The 17,465-nt window shown below is 43.2% G+C and overlaps 1 long non-coding RNA gene across 2 annotated transcripts in view; it reads left to right on the top strand.

The window, feature by feature from the left end:
* Positions 1-16,345, top strand: part of LOC134989547 (uncharacterized) — a 132,026-nt gene extending 115,681 nt beyond the window's left edge. For both annotated transcript variants that reach the window (XR_010194993.1, XR_010195349.1), the window contains exon 3: positions 15,866-16,345. This is a non-coding gene — a long non-coding RNA (uncharacterized LOC134989547). The remainder of the gene's footprint in view (positions 1-15,865) is intronic.
* The last annotated feature ends 1,120 nt before the right edge of the window (positions 16,346-17,465 follow it).

Here is a 17,465-nt window from a genome sequence, read left to right as displayed (position 1 = left end):
CGGCGTACAGGCACCACGTACAGAAGACTGGAGCAACACCAAAAACGCCTGAACCTGCCCTGCCATCATCTGAAGCAAGAAGTGGTAACGAGGTGGAATTCAACCCTATATATGCTTCAGAGGCTGGAGGAGCAGCAAAAGGCCATTCAAGCCTATACAATTCAGCACGATATAGGAGGTGGAATGCACCTGTCTCAAGCGCAGTGGAGAATGATTTCAACGTTGTGCAAGGTTCTGCTGCCCTTTGAACTTGCCACACGTGAAGTCAGTTCAGACACTGCCAGCCTGAGTCAGGTCATTCCCCTCATCAGGCTTTTGCAGAAGAAGCTGGAGACATTAAAGGAGGAGCTAACACGGAGCGATTCCGCTAGGCATGTGGGACTTGTGGATGGAGCCCTTAATTCGCTTAACAAGGATTCACGGGTGGTCAATCTGTTGAAATCAGAGCACTACATTTTGGCCACCGTGCTCGATCCTAGATTTAAAACCTACCTTGGATCTCTCTTTCCGGCAGACACAAGTCTGCTGGGGTTCAAAGACCTGCTGGTGAGAAAATTGTCAAGTCAAGCGGAACGCGACCTGTCAACATCTCCTCCTTCACATTCTCCCGCAACTGGGGGTGCGAGGAAAAGGCTCAGAATTCCGAGCCCACCCGCTGGCGGTGATGCAGGGCAGTCTGGAGCGACTGCTGATGCTGACATCTGGTCCGGACTGAAGGACCTGTCAACGATTACGGACATGTCGTCTACTGTCACTGCATATGATTCTCTCCCCATTGAAAGAATGGTGGAGGATTATATGAGTGACCGCATCCAAGTAGGCACGTCACACAGTCCGTACTTATACTGGCAGGAAAAAGAGGCAATTTGGAGGCCCTTGCACAAACTGGCTTTATTCTACCTAAGTTGCCCTCCCACAAGTGTGTACTCCGAAAGAGTGTTTAGTGCCGCCGCTCACCTTGTCAGCAATCGGCGTACGAGGTTACTTCCAGAAAATGTGGAGAAGATGATGTTCATTAAAATGAATTATAATCAATTCCTCCGTGGAGACATTGACCAGCAGCAATTGCCTCCACAAAGTACACAGGGAGCTGAGATGGTGGATTCCAGTGGGGACTAATTGATAATCTGTGAGGAGGGGGATGTACACGGTGATATATCGGAGGATGATGATGAGGTGGACATCTTGCCTCTGTAGAGCCAGTTTGTGCAAGGAGAGATTAATTGCTTCTTTTTTGGTGGGGGTCCAAACCAACCCGTCATTTCAGTCACAGTCATGTGGCAGACCCTGTCACTGAAATGATGGGTTGGTTAAAGTGTGCATGTCCTGTTTATACAACATAAGGGTGGGTGGGAGGGCCCAAGGACAATTCCATCTTGCACCTCTTTTTTCTTTAATTTTTCTTTGCGTCATGTGCTGTTTGGGGAATGTTTTTTGGAAGGGCCATCCTGCGTGACACTGCAGTGCCACTCCTAGATGGGCACGGTGTTTGTGTCGGCCACTAGGGTCGCTTATCTTACTCACACAGCTACCTCATTGCGCCTCTTTTTTTCTTTGCGTCATGTGCTGTTTGGGGAGTGTTTTTTGGAAGGGCCATCCTGCGTGACACTGCAGTGCCACTCCTAGATGGGCCCGGTGTTTGTGTCGGCCACTAGGGTCGCTTATCTTACTCACACAGCTACCTCATTGCGCCTCTTTTTTTCTTTGCGTCATGTGCTGTTTGGGGAGGGTTTTTTGGAAGGGCCATCCTGCGTGACACTGCAGTGCCACTCCTAGATGGGCCCGGTGTTTGTGTCGGCCACTAGGGTCGCTTATCTTACTCACACAGCTACCTCATTGCGCCTCTTTTTTTCTTTGCGTCATGTGCTGTTTGGGGAGGGTTTTTTGGAAGGGCCATCCTGCGTGACACTGCAGTGCCACTCCTAGATGGGCACGGTGTTTGTGTCGGCCACTAGGGTCGCTTATCTTACTCACACAGCTACCTCATTGCGCCTCTTTTTTTCTTTGCGTCATGTGCTGTTTGGGGAGGGTTTTTTGAAAGGGCCATCCTGCGTGACACTGCAGTGCCACTCCTAGATGGGCCCGGTGTTTGTGTCGGCCACTAGGGTCGCTTCTCTTACTCACACAGCTACCTCATTGCGCCTCTTTTTTTCTTTGCGTCATGTGCTGTTTGGGGAGGGTTTTTTGGAAGGGCCATCCTGCGTGACACTGCAGTGCCACTCCTAGATGGGCCCGGTGTTTGTGTCGGCTACTAGGGTCGCTTATCTTACTCACACAGCTACCTCATTGCGCCTCTTTTTTTCTTTGCGTCATGTGCTGTTTGGGGAGTGTTTTTTGGAAGGGCCATCCTGCGTGACACTGCAGTGCCACTCCTAGATGGGCACGGTGTTTGTGTCGGCCACTAGGGTCGCTTAGCTTAGTCATCCAGCGACCTAGGTGCAAATTTTAGGACTAAAAATAATATTGTGAGGTGTGAGGTATTCAGAATAGACTGAAAATGAGTGGAAATTATGGTTTTGAGGTTAATAATACTTTGGGATCAAAATGACCCCCAAATTCTATGATTTAAGCTGTTTTTTAGTGTTTTTTAAAAAAAACACCCGAATCCAAAACACACCCGAATCCGACAAAAAAAATTCGGTGAGGTTTTGCCAAAACGCGGTCGAACCCAAAACACGGCCGCGGAACCGAACCCAAAACCAAAACACAAAACCCGAAAAATTTCAAGTGCACATCTCTATTATACACATCTACATTTGTTTGTTGTTGCCAGGTGACGGAGCACGGCGTATAGCTGTGGTTAGGTGCCGTCTCCATGGCAACCTGCTCCCTGCTGTCCACAGCCGCGTCAGAAGCGGGTCCGTGTCGCGGGATGACGTGACTTCCGGCAGACGGGCGCTACACGTGACCGGAAGCGCGAACTCCAGGTGCCGGACAACGCGGACGAGGCGGGGGATGACGGGGCCCAGGCTGGTAAGGTATTTAAGTTGTTTTATTTGATTTATTCACTTGTTTGCTGTGTCCTGAAGAAGGGGGTTCGACCCCCGAAACGTCGATATTAAACACACATGGCTTTTCTTTAAATTTTGTGTGTCAGACTCTGAGTGCCGCCTATACCCTCCAGTATATATATATATATATATATATATATATAATATATATATTTCTGCAGCAGGTTACATTGGTTTCCACAGGGAAAACATCGGGGTGCAGAGTGTGTGTGCATGTATCTGATGTGTGGTTTCACTTTCAGTGTTTCCTAGATATAACTGTCACTATACTTATCTACTAAGTATATTCTACTGTGTTACAGTCACGTAATATCAGGTTTTATCCACAGATATTGTTTTGTCTGGCTTTATCGTACTATAATAGCCCTGTTGTTGCATATATATCAGAATGTCTAACAGAAAGGGCAGTCAATCTGTGGAAGCTCCTGCATCATGCAGAGCATGCTCCAAGGATTTACCAGAGGGGGAAGTGTTGTATGATGGTCTATATATTGCTTGTCATGCATCTCCCAGTCAGTCCACAGCTCCTGCACCTACACAGGAGCCAGTAGCGGATCTTGCTACGGGCACACAGTACTTTTGCCCTTGGTGGCGCCTTCCGGAGGGTGCCGCCACCGTGGCAAGATCTGCTACTGGTGATGCTCCCCCACCCCTGTGCCGGTATTGCTGTGTGGTGTGCGATGAAGTCATTGCGCACTGCATTGTAGGAGCGGCACTTAGACACTAGGGGTCATGATTGACCTCTAGTGTCTATGCGGTTCTATGGGAGAGACGTCATGACGTCTCTCCCATAGATCAGAGGAGCGGCACCAGCGGGCAGAGACGGAGGGCAGCAGTGGTCGGGAATCAGGAGCGGGGATGGTAAGTATTCATTTTTTATTTTTTTATTTTAAAAGAGGCACAAACGGGGGCAGTACTGCTGGGGGCACAAAGGGGGCAATACTACTGGGGGCACAAATGGGGGCAATACAACTGGGGGCACAAATGGGGGCAATACTACTGGGGTACAAACGGGGGCAATACTACTGGGGGCACATTGACCACACCCCTTTATGAAGCCATGTGACAATGCTAAATTCCTTTGTCGTATAAACAACCCTTTATGAAGCTAAGAACACTGTACGCTGTTTACTTAAGAAGTACCGTAATGGTACGCTATCTGCGTAGCGATCGCTCAGCCGTAGGCGAGACGCTCAAGCGTCACGTTCGCTCACGGCCCAGTGATCACAGGACACGTTATTGGTTATGTCTAGGGGAATGATTCGCTGTAGCGTAGCATACGCTCGAGACCACGAGGAGGTCACCAGCGATGCAGACGCTTACAACACTATACCTTTATGTTAAAACCTTATACCAATGAAATACACTGAATACCTTAATGTGAGTACAGGGTGTAAGTGCAACCTTGTGTAACCTGACTATCTACAAAGCTGCATGAGCGTCACCGACGCTCAAATGAACACTTATCACTATAGAAAATACACAGATGCTGGTTTAGGTTCCAAGGCCTATTAACTGTATTATATCTAATATACTTGTAAAAGGGGATAACAGTACAAATGATACACTACAATATAACAAAGACTTCCTAACCAGATAACTACACAAGAAATACAATACAATACAATTACTATTTATGGGAAAATGGAAGGGGAAGAGAAGAAGAGAGAGATAGAGAGAAATGGCTCATGATAACATTAAATAAGAGACAACATGGTTGCAGATAAAACTACACATGTGAGAGACAATCGCTGCGCAGTTAGTCAATGCTGAATACAGCATGGGATGGAAGCTAGACTCCATTTTGAGAAACCTCCACTTGATTCCAAAGACCACACCACATGGCTGAAAGGGGGAGGGGAAGACATCCAGCAGCAGCCATTTTAGATTTGCAGGTCCAAACACATGGCACTCTATACTAAACCACAATCACATAGCAGAAAACACAAGACTCCATTTTCTTCCAAAATGTCCAAGCCTCAAAACAATGCATATGTTCTGATTTTACAATTCCAAACCATCTAAAACACCTTTCACAATGTAATCCAACTTCCTAGAACCATCTCATAATTTCACATCCCAAACAACTTCAGTATCTCAATAACCAGAGCATATTCATCACAAGACCAGATCACAATGTAATTAACACAAACGTAACTGCATGGTGGTATTTATGATTAACAGGATATATATATTATAACTAACCAGCACAATCTATTTTAAATCTCCATTGGCAAACAAATACCACAAATATTATGCTACAGATTGTATACTGTTCCAATTTATCACAGACTTCACAGAGTATCCACAAACACCCAACAATCACACAACCAAGTTACAATATCCTATTTAAACCAGAAAGCAATCTATCTGTTTCCTTATCTAGCCATGTGAGGTTCAATACTTAGCCTTTAGTTTGGAAGATGTCCTGGGGATTGAGCTGCCATGCTGCTTGGTGCCAGGTAGCTGTGTGTGTGTCTGTGAGTGTAGCTACATTACATCTGTTCTCTGAGGCCACACCTGACCACTACCTTCCTGTTTGACCAGTACCTGGGGGAGGGGTCTTTCTTTCTCCTTTGTATTGAGTCACCATTCTCTTTGTATATGCTAATCAGGTTCAGCCCTGAAAACTTAGTAAAAGGTTGTCTTGAGCATCCATTATTCTAACAATATGATCTTAGCTTTTATACATATAATCATATCTATCCGCTGCAATGTCCCACAACAACACAACAGGCCTCAAACTAACCCACACCTGATTCTGCTTGCTTCAATACCAAACATGATGTGTTTATCTGGTTCGGTTCGAATGATACACATCCATGACATTAATTCATTAGCCAATTCTAAATCTCCATGATGTCTGGTGCTGTTCATTATTATAACCATGTACTGTATGAAACAAGTGCCGAATCCATCTCAGTGCCATGTCCGAGCAAATGCGTGTGTTTCCATATATTGCTGTGCTCGCTGCGCATATTTGCAAGTATAGCGACTTATATGTGTGCAGTTTATATGGTCTCTCTATGTAATATTTTTGACTTTGACAGTCCACCCTTTGGCAGTCACCAATAACTGCCACTTCCTAAAACATTTCAAAAAGAGAAAAATATATGTCAGGGGTTAATACATTTCAATGGTTGGGTAAGGGAGGAGAGAGGAGAAGGTGTGAAGAGGGTATGACCTAGTGAGATAGCAGAAGCATGTGTGTATGAATCCATGTTTGGGGGGTCATGTATCATCGTGCCGTACGTGTTGTACATCAAGCTTCGAGGTATTGCGAAGTATACATTTGAATTCCTTCTTATCCCGTACTAAGGGTCTGTGGATGGGCTGTCAAACTTTACCGAGCTCATTTCGGCTGTGGTTGTAACAAAATGGGGGAGCACATTTTAGTTGATGATACATGAATGGGGGAGGTATGTGGTTGTTGATATCTGTGCCTGTATTCCCTATCGTCTATGTGTGTCATTACCTGAGGGTTGTAGAGATGAAGATAAAGAACACTTATGGAGAATGCAATGATATTCTATGTCAGGGAAATGTACATCTGTCGTCGAAGTTGTTTTCGGTATCTGTTGAGAGTCGTCTTCTTTGCGCTGTATTGCTCCTTAGGCATGAGCAAATAGCTTTGTCTGAGCCATCAGATTTACAAAAATGTTGGGCTAGCGTGAGTTTAAAGATACTAGGGAAACTGGGGATCTATGGCAAAGTTCATCAAGTGTCCATATTTAAAGTTGTCAAATCTTCTTCTTTGGTGCTTGTCTGTTGTCTGTATACATCTCGTCTCGTCAGCTTCCTCGTCCAAGGGGGTCTTTGTATCTGGGAGAAAAGCAGAAAAACAGGTGAAAGAAACGGACCGTATAATCGCATTTTCATCACATTCTGGTTTCTATCATTGGGTCATAAATCAAATCCAGGTTAATTACAGTTTCCTCACTCCTCAAGCTCATCACTTTTGTACTTTGTTTGCACCTCATTAAAGCCTGCCCGCATCTAAATATCAATCCAATCGATATAACGACACCTAAGATACATAGTAGAAACTTTCCAACATCCATTATGACTCCTTGAGCCCACTCTCCTAAACCGGAGAACCAATTTCGCGGGTTCAACCATGACACCCAACCAGTCAGCTCATTACCTACAGCAGCAAGGGTGAGATTGTGTTTTCGACGAAATTCCCACTTCAATTGGAGAATATCGTCCATCTTTTGGTCTATGACCTCTACCGGATCCTCGGTGCTATTTGTGATATACGTGCAACACTTTATGCCGTACTGTGTTGCCAATGTAACACAATATCCGCCTGTTACTGCTGTAAGATAATTAAGAACCATCCTATGCTGAACTAGTTCTGTTTTATAAGCTTGAAGTTCTCTTCCAGTGTATCTAAACGTGTCATCATACATTTCAGTGATATTATCTAACAAATTGGCGAGTGCGGAAATGTATCTATAATTCATCACTCCCCGAGCGGTACGAGTGAAATCTAACGCTACCAGAACCTGAATCCCGGTGGATTCATGGATAAGATCAGAGGCCGGATGCTCTAACCTTTCTGACAGTTGTCTTTTAACTCGGTGCTCGTAATGAGTGTGAGTATAAGGAGCTTGGGCACCACGGTGTATGTCCTTCATTTTGTCATGTGTAACAGTCATCACTTCAGGCAATACTTTTCCAATATAACACAATCCTTCAGAGTTTGGGGCAAGCCATTTGTACGCCTTTCTCCCGCATATGAAATATGCATCATCGGGGAGAACATAAGGGACGGAGAAGGACATGACCATGTTACAAACCTTCCAGGTGAAATCTCCTGACCCTAATTCTTCCAACTGCTTAATGCACGTATCGGTTTGTACGATATGTGCACAGTATCCTGGTGATACCTCTCCAACTCTAGTAATCCTATTCCCTAAGGTATATCGATACCGGAAAGATTTTCCTCTACTGGCTATGTGGCGTACGAGCTCTGTATCTGTAGGCATTCTATCTGCTCTGTGTGAAAAGGTCATGGTAAGGTTGCTCCATGACACTTCCCAATTTCCCGGTTTTCTGGGATTGGAGATGTTAAAACATATGAGGGACCTATCCACATGGTATTGGTGGAGCTTCAAACTAGGAGGGCTGGAGATATTAAACCTCCTGTCCACCGGTCTCCCACCACTTAGCTCAAGTACCTCCCCTAATGTTAAAGGAAATGGTACTAGCCCTGATTTACTATGACCCTGAGGTACTTGAGAGCATACCCAACAATCAGTTTTATTTAACACACTACCCACTAAGGAGTGATAGTCACTCAATGGATGCCGGTCCATATGGATATTAAGACTGGATTGGCATTTCTTTATGCATCCATCTTCAACCATTGTCACAGAGCCTACAGATACAGTTTTTCTTTTTGAACTAACAATCCTTCAAAGAAAATGTTTACAGATAACATGGTTGTTAGATCGTGCCCGGTACTCGCCTTTGCTTGGTGATTGGGTTGCTATTGGAAATTTACACCTCCGTCTCAGTCATCAGGACCTTTCTGGATCCTTTCTCGACCTCACTGGTACTCTCACCGAAACAGACTGCTCTGGTCAACATCATGGTTAACGGGAAAATCCATATCACAGTCTCTTGGGGCAAGTCCATCTTACAGGAGGAGAAAAGAAGAAATTTGTAAAGGGGGTATAAGAAAACAGTTTGAGGGGGAGAGAACTTGTTACGATAATAAGTTCTCTCGTCTTGTTGTTCTTCTTGTTCTGCTGTCCTCTCAAAGGTGCTGTCTCTCAGTCTTCCAAACGAACATTCTGGTGATGCAATATTCCTTCCTAACCGGCGATCTTTCTGTAAGGAGAAAAAATCTGGCATTACCATTGGTCCAACTGAGGGATGACATACCATCTTTAAACCATGGAAACATGAGTGGGAAGAGAGAGACAACAAAAAAACAAAAGAGATAGAGAACAATTCATGTGCATATATACATTACATAACTCGACAATAACCACCAATGAGAAAAGAGAAACAAAACATTTTTAAACATTGTCAACATTAAGAAAACATTGTTAGCATTAGAAAAACATTGTCAGACTTATTAGGCTGTCGTATCTACGTGTCTAATGGTTTCCTTGAGCAGTCCCTCCCCACCAGCACTTGCATTATTCCACTGTCTGTATCTGGCCAGAATACATTGTGGTGGATAGGTCATGCTGGGGTTTGGTAGACTTCTGCAAGGACCAAGCGAATATGCAATGTTTGAATTCTTACCAATAATCGTCAGAGATGGGGATAGAGAGAGAAAGAAAAAACATTTTTCACAAATACATTTACAACGTTTAACCTGGTCATTCCTGTATCTTCAGTGAATGACCTCCCAATTTATTAACCGTTACCTCAGGCTTGCCTCCATTCCTAATAATCACCTTTCCTAACTATATATTATGGGTGTGGCCCAAAATTCTTCCTATATGATCCCTGCTTGTAATTTGGTGTGTCATAACTTTTGCTCATTTTCATGTCTAGGGGGTCTGATTTTATGTGGGCTGTTGCAGTTACTGGCATAATGCCCTTCTCTTTTGCACAGATCACAAATCCTTAAGTTCCTCCATGTGCCAATGGCCTGGGGTTTTGGTTGATTTGATGCCTCCTCAAACGCTCGGATGTTCATCATCATCAACCGCTTTCCCTGTACCTACCTGATTCCTTGGATACCATGATTATGTCGTTGTCTAGGGAGTTGATATACCTTCTGTGAATCTTTGATCATACAGTTAGATCTTTCCTAGGATCTGGGTAATCAGACATGATTGATCTCAATTCTGTCCGGGACCAGGGATGGCGCATTGCACTGTCCTTGACGGGAATGGTTCCCTGATCGTCAGTCTTCCCATTGGGGACTGTGATCACCCTGACAGGACTAAACTCAATTACATCACCTTGTTTTGGTCTTATAATATGGGGTACATTTGTTTGTGCGTGATATAAAACATTGTACGTACCTGTGGACACGACCTCACCTGACCCTCCGTTAGGGGGTTTGATTATTGCCTTTACCAATTTGGTCGCGTCCACCTGGATGTCTTGTAGGATGGCTTCTTTAAGAGGTGCCGACATCGTTCTGGGCTCACTTTCTTGTTGGTAATCCTGAGGGAAGTTTAACATGGGGTGCGACTTGCACAGGTTAACATTTGTAATTTTTACACTTTCATTTTCATAAACATTATTACATTTAACACTTTCATTCTTAATACAGTTACTAAGTGCATTTTTATCGTACAACATTGTGCCATTTCTCTGCAACCATAATCCTCTTCAATGCCATGTCTCTCCTCTCAAGATGAAAGTTAGATATGTAAGTTACATTTCTTTGCATTTCACTTTCCTGTTGCCATAACTGCAAACAATCATCATGTTTAACTCGTTGTTTCCAGGATTTTATGAGACTGATCCTTTGCCTTAAATTATGCAACACCTCTAAGTCAAAACTACCTATCCCGGGAAATGGTGCCTTATCCCCCGCAGTCATTCGTGTCCATTCATCACAAAAGGTCTCAGTGTGGGGACCATATTTCCCCCACATTACTAACCGAGCAGACCCTCGGGGTCTGCAAGCCTCTGGAGTCTGAATCCTGACCTCCGACCGTCTCTGTGTTGTGCACTTGGCTGCCATTGTGGACCTTTTTAACACAGAAAAACTTCCTAAAATGCACCAAACACAGAACTTCGTTGGAAATCCTTAAAGCTCTTCCACTGAACTTCTTCTGCTCCGGGTATCTCCGGTCCGCCTTCTAGCAGACACGTGTAGCCGTTGCAGGCCCTATCTCTAGAGATTTTCCTGAGAAAATTCCCTTCCTTTTTCTTTACACAAATCACGCTTGCATGTGCTCCCTACAACACGTATGAGGGCATGATTTACGCATGGATATACGACCTCATATCACGTTGCGTTATTGGTCACACATACAACCGTGCGGTCCAATCGTACCACTTATAGACACTTGTTGCCCATAAATGGTAGGATCATTGGAGTCTCCCTACTGTGCTCCAAAACAGCCAGAGCGTAATACAACGAAAACTTTATCACACTCTGTTGCACGTTTTCACTCAGATCGTGCTCATCACGTTCCACATAGATCACAAAGTTCACAAAGTCCACAAAGCGGAATTCAATACCGTTTTATCACATAGATCACAAAGTCCACAAAGCGGGATTCAATACACTCATACCGTTTTCAACCCACTATCATTCTTATAGTTTTCTGATCAGAAAAATCATTTCCCGTAGTCTGATAGCTCTCCCCAGAGGCGTTACAGTAAAGTAAGGTATTTAAACTAAATTTTGGAAACTGAACAAATGTGTGCTATTGTCTTGTGGCTTCTGTATCGCCTTACTATAAGCGATATTTCACTATATAAACGCTTACCAAACACCACACAGTATCTTCTATGCTGTGTGCTTGTTTTTTCTCAGCACGTTATCAATGCAAATGGCAAACAGGAAGGTGAGATGTGAAACTTACACAGATGAAAATGCAATTCTAAATTTAATCTAATAACATACATTGATGTAAGCACACGCATATGAAATTACATATAAGTACCAATCACTATTACTTATGATTGACTATGATATAGATTAAATAAATGCATTAAAAAAAAACTCATTAAATGATGATTTCTTTTTGACAGTGGATGGCTGATTGTTTCCTGAGTCAACTGAAAACCAGCCGCTCAGAAAAAAAAAAAATTTTTTTTTTGACCTTCCCAAAATGGCCGCTGCTCCTCCCCCTTCCACCTCCATGAGGGTCACACAAAATGGTGGACAGACCATGCGGCCTCTTGTCACAAAGAAAGTCATCATTCAAAACTCCTAAAGTTATTCTAGGCCTGAGTGTGTAGTTGGCACCAAATTGAAATAAAAACCAGATTTTCAAAGACAATAGCGTACTGTTCTTACCTCCGGTTACCGGGTTCCTTCAGCACTCTTTATCTAAGCGAAGCAGACGCTTATCCCGTCAGCACTGTGAGACAACCTCCCACCCTTTGCTGGAGGGATAATGTCTGCTGATCTACCTAGTGCAGATATGAGAAGTATAGGACGAGCCCGCAATTGACAATGCTAAATTCCTTTGTCGTATAAACAACCCTTTATGAAGCTAAGAACACTGTACGCTGTTTACTTAAGAAGTACCGTAATGGTACGCTATCTGCGTAGCGATCGCTCAGCCGTAGGCGAGACGCTCAAGCGTCACGTTCGCTCACGGCCCAGTGATCACAGGACACGTTATTGGTTATGTCTAGGGGAATGATTCGCTGTAGCGTAGCATACGCTCGAGACCACGAGGAGGTCACCAGCGATGCAGACGCTTACAACACTATACCTTTATGTTAAAACCTTATACCAATGAAATACACTGAATACCTTAATGTGAGTACAGGGTGTAAGTGCAACCTTGTGTAACCTGACTATCTACAAAGCTGCATGAGCGTCACCGACGCTCAAATGAACACTTATCACTATAGAAAATACACAGATGCTGGTTTAGGTTCCAAGGCCTATTAACTGTATTATATCTAATATACTTGTAAAAGGGGATAACAGTACAAATGATACACTACAATATAACAAAGACTTCCTAACCAGATAACTACACAAGAAATACAATACAATACAATTACTATTTATGGGAAAATGGAAGGGGAAGAGAAGAAGAGAGAGATAGAGAGAAATGGCTCATGATAACATTAAATAAGAGACAACATGGTTGCAGATAAAACTACACATGTGAGAGACAATCGCTGCGCAGTTAGTCAATGCTGAATACAGCATGGGATGGAAGCTAGACTCCATTTTGAGAAACCTCCACTTGATTCCAAAGACCACACCACATGGCTGAAAGGGGGAGGGGAAGACATCCAGCAGCAGCCATTTTAGATTTGCAGGTCCAAACACATGGCACTCTATACTAAACCACAATCACATAGCAGAAAACACAAGACTCCATTTTCTTCCAAAATGTCCAAGCCTCAAAACAATGCATATGTTCTGATTTTACAATTCCAAACCATCTAAAACACCTTTCACAATGTAATCCAACTTCCTAGAACCATCTCATAATTTCACATCCCAAACAACTTCAGTATCTCAATAACCAGAGCATATTCATCACAAGACCAGATCACAATGTAATTAACACAAACGTAACTGCATGGTGGTATTTATGATTAACAGGATATATATATTATAACTAACCAGCACAATCTATTTTAAATCTCCATTGGCAAACAAATACCACAAATATTATGCTACAGATTGTATACTGTTCCAATTTATCACAGACTTCACAGAGTATCCACAAACACCCAACAATCACACAACCAAGTTACAATATCCTATTTAAACCAGAAAGCAATCTATCTGTTTCCTTATCTAGCCATGTGAGGTTCAATACTTAGCCTTTAGTTTGGAAGATGTCCTGGGGATTGAGCTGCCATGCTGCTTGGTGCCAGGTAGCTGTGTGTGTGTCTGTGAGTGTAGCTACATTACATCTGTTCTCTGAGGCCACACCTGACCACTACCTTCCTGTTTGACCAGTACCTGGGGGAGGGGTCTTTCTTTCTCCTTTGTATTGAGTCACCATTCTCTTTGTATATGCTAATCAGGTTCAGCCCTGAAAACTTAGTAAAAGGTTGTCTTGAGCATCCATTATTCTAACAATATGATCTTAGCTTTTATACATATAATCATATCTATCCGCTGCAATGTCCCACAACAACACAACAGGCCTCAAACTAACCCACACCTGATTCTGCTTGCTTCAATACCAAACATGATGTGTTTATCTGGTTCGGTTCGAATGATACACATCCATGACATTAATTCATTAGCCAATTCTAAATCTCCATGATGTCTGGTGCTGTTCATTATTATAACCATGTACTGTATGAAACAAGTGCCGAATCCATCTCAGTGCCATGTCCGAGCAAATGCGTGTGTTTCCATATATTGCTGTGCTCGCTGCGCATATTTGCAAGTATAGCGACTTATATGTGTGCAGTTTATATGGTCTCTCTATGTAATATTTTTGACTTTGACACATGCCTCTATTTTCACCTGGGGCGCCACAAGGGCTAGAACTGGCCCTGACAGGAGCCACCCTTGGCTGTATACACCACCCTGCTGGGTTCTCTAGTCGAACGCCTAGCGCCCGCTATGGGTCCTCCGGTGCCACTACCACCACATATTATCCCAATGGTTAACCCGCCTTGGAATTGGGCATGGGAAAATTTGCCTAACCAACTGCAGCAACTATGGTTCAAGAAAATAAGGGAATTGAAGCAGTCGGATACTTCATGGATCAGTCAGAGTATTCTCCTGACCTTAAAGATTTTCTAATACAAAGTATAAAATTTATTCTCCATAACAACTATTTTGTGTTTAACGGGAATTATTATCTACAGCGTGTCGGCACAGCCATGGGCACCAGGTTCGCCCCTAGTTACGCCAACCTGTTTATGGTGTATTGGGAGGATTTGATGGTTTGGCAGGGTGGCACTCTGGGGACGAACCTGGTGCTCTGGCGTAGCTATATTGATGACTTGTTATTTATTTGGAGTGGTGACAGGGAAGAACATAAGTCCTTTTGTGATTCATTGAATGATAATGAGTTCAACATCAAGCTTACTACGAATATTAGCAGTAAAGAAATAGTGTTCTTAGATCTATGTATCTATATAAAAGATCAGAGGTTTCAAACTCGACTATATCGCAAACCGACTGATTCTAATAGCTTTATTAACATTGATAGTCAACATCATAGCAATTGGCTTAATAGTATTCCCTACAGCCAATATATGCGAGTTAAGCACAATTGTACGGAATCAGAGGTTTATAAGACCCAGTCTATTGACATGACTAACCATTTTTGGAAAAGGGATATAAGAAGGAACACCTTTCAGAAGCCCAACATCAAGTAAATACCTTTGAACGAAAGGATTTAATCTGTAAAACTAGGTCTCACAATAAAGGTGAGACATATCAGTGGTCCGTTGAGTCAAATATCAATTGCCAGCATAAAGAGATTGAGCAGGTTTTAAAAAAACATTGGAAAGTCCTCAAAAAGGACCCAGTTATAGGTTCCAGTCTACCGATGAAACCAGCATTCATATATAGAAAGTCTGATTCCTTGAGGGACAAATTAGTGCATAATGCTATAGAGACTAATAAAAGGAGCAGTATCCGCACTCAAGGTTTTCACCGCTGTGCAATGTGCAACATGTGTAAGGCAACTAAAGGTGCAAGTAAGATAAAAGAGTTTACAGTTAAAGGGAACAATTATAACATCAAGGAACTTATAACATGCAATTCCAAGAATGTTGTATACGCAATAGAATGTCATTGTTCTCTGATCTATATAGGTAAAACGACAAGATGTCTAAAAACAAGGCTCTCGGAACATCTATATAACATTAAAAAAGGATTAGAGACCCATTCACTGTCATCCCATTTCAAACATGTACATGGTGGCAAATTAAGCGGAATTAAGTCATTTTGGGGCATCCAGTTGGTAAGCCCCACATGGCGTAATAAAGATATTGAAATTCCACTTGCAAAATCTGAGATGCGTTGGATCTATAAATTAGGTACATTGATCCCTCAGGGTCTCAATAGCGACTTTGAATTAAAATGGTTTTTGTAGTCCTGACTAATCACTAAGCCTCTCCTATACTCCTCATTTTCACTTTTATATGTATGTAATATTTTATATTATGTTGTATGTTTTTTTAATTGCTTTTTTAATTTTTTATATACACATGGGATCCGCTTGCTTTAATTGAACTTGTGCTCTATCTCTATTTAGACCTGGATGCGGACTTTATCAGGATGGAGTGGAGATATACACATAAGCTGTTTCTCCAATAAAGACATTTCCCCGTCTCATAGTGCTGGAAGCAGGAATCGCTATTGTACAAAGGAACGCAAACAGGAAGTGCAAAGAAGACGATGAAATGCAGACATCACTTCCGGTGACGTACTTCCGCTCCGGGTGCCGGTCCTCGTCAAGAATCAGACTGATGAGGGACATTTAGGGGTAATTAAGAAGGGTACTTAAGCGGCTCCTGTGGACCAGTTACCTTATGCTTCTGAGGAAGGTCTTTTGACCGAAAGTGCGCTAAAGCACAAGGTACCAATTTGCTGGACTCCGTTTCAGAGACGTGGGAAGATCAGCTCTGTGATTAATTGGATTTCCAGTGTGACTTACATCCATTGGGTGATACATGTTTTTAACACTGTTGTCTATGTGAGTGTGCATTTGTCTAGTAAATGTTTTTCTATCATATGAAGCCGTGTCGCACTATGTATATATCCCTCTGAGTTTTCAGTTTGCTGAGATGTCCATTTGAATTTGGATCATATGCCATCTGTGGATGATATGCAGTATTGAAGCTTACCTATAATAATATTATCTCTAAAATGAGAACATTACCAACATTCATTGTCTAATGATTGAAAGAAAGTAAGCCTTGGTCTCATTACACTCAGTTTATATGGTAGCGCCATGTGTTTTTCTTTTCTTCTATTGATAAGTTTAAATGGCAGAAGGTGGTTAAAACTGTTTTGTTGGAGGTACTCCCCTTCACTGGAGCCATAAAATTGTGTCTGAATTGGCAGCTGCTAAAACAGCTTTTCTCCCAACTACTAATCCTTCTACACAGAAGGCAGAAGGTACCACTTTTCGTTCCCTTCGGCCTCAAGGGAAAGCATAGGGTCAGTCATACCCGAGACAATCTTGTGCCCCCAAAACCACCAAGCCCAAGGCGAAACAGTCCTGGGCAGCCCATCAGCCTGCTTCAAAACATGACAAGCCTGCTGCATTACGGGGCCGGCCTCCCCCTGGGGACCCTTGGGTGTTAGGCCGACTTCTACAGTTCACCCAAGTCTGGTTAAAGACCACTTCAGACACATGGGTACTGGAAGTTGTTTCTCATGGGTACGCTGTCTATTTCAAGAGCTGTCCCCCTCGCTAGTTCTGCACTACGGCTCTCCCTTCGGATCCGTTAAAGGCGCAAGCTCTACAAACGGTTGTGGGTTCTCTCCTGAGTACAGGATTTGTTGTGCCGGTACCTCGGCCCAGAGGGGCAGAGGTTACTACTCAATCCAATGGGTCCTTTTGGCCTATACTCAACCTCAAATCTCTGAACAAGTTTGTGAGAGTATACAGGTTTCGTATGGAAACACTACGCTCAATTGTGCTGGCTATGGAACCCAGAGGCTATATGGTATCCCTGGATATACAGGCTACGTATCTGCATATTCTTATTGCCATGTCGCATCAGCAGTTCCTGTGGTTTGCTATTGGCAACCTTCACTACCAATTCCAGGCTCTGCCATTTGGACTGGCTACGGCTCCTCGGATATTTACCAAGGTCATAACCGTGATGACAGCCCACCTCCATCGC

Source organism: Pseudophryne corroboree, chromosome 1 (assembly GCF_028390025.1).
Source record: "Pseudophryne corroboree isolate aPseCor3 chromosome 1, aPseCor3.hap2, whole genome shotgun sequence".
In the NCBI taxonomy this organism is placed as follows: Eukaryota; Metazoa; Chordata; class Amphibia; order Anura; family Myobatrachidae; genus Pseudophryne; species Pseudophryne corroboree.
The sequence above is the reverse complement of the archived record's forward strand: the minus strand, read 5'-3'. Positions and strand labels throughout refer to the sequence as shown.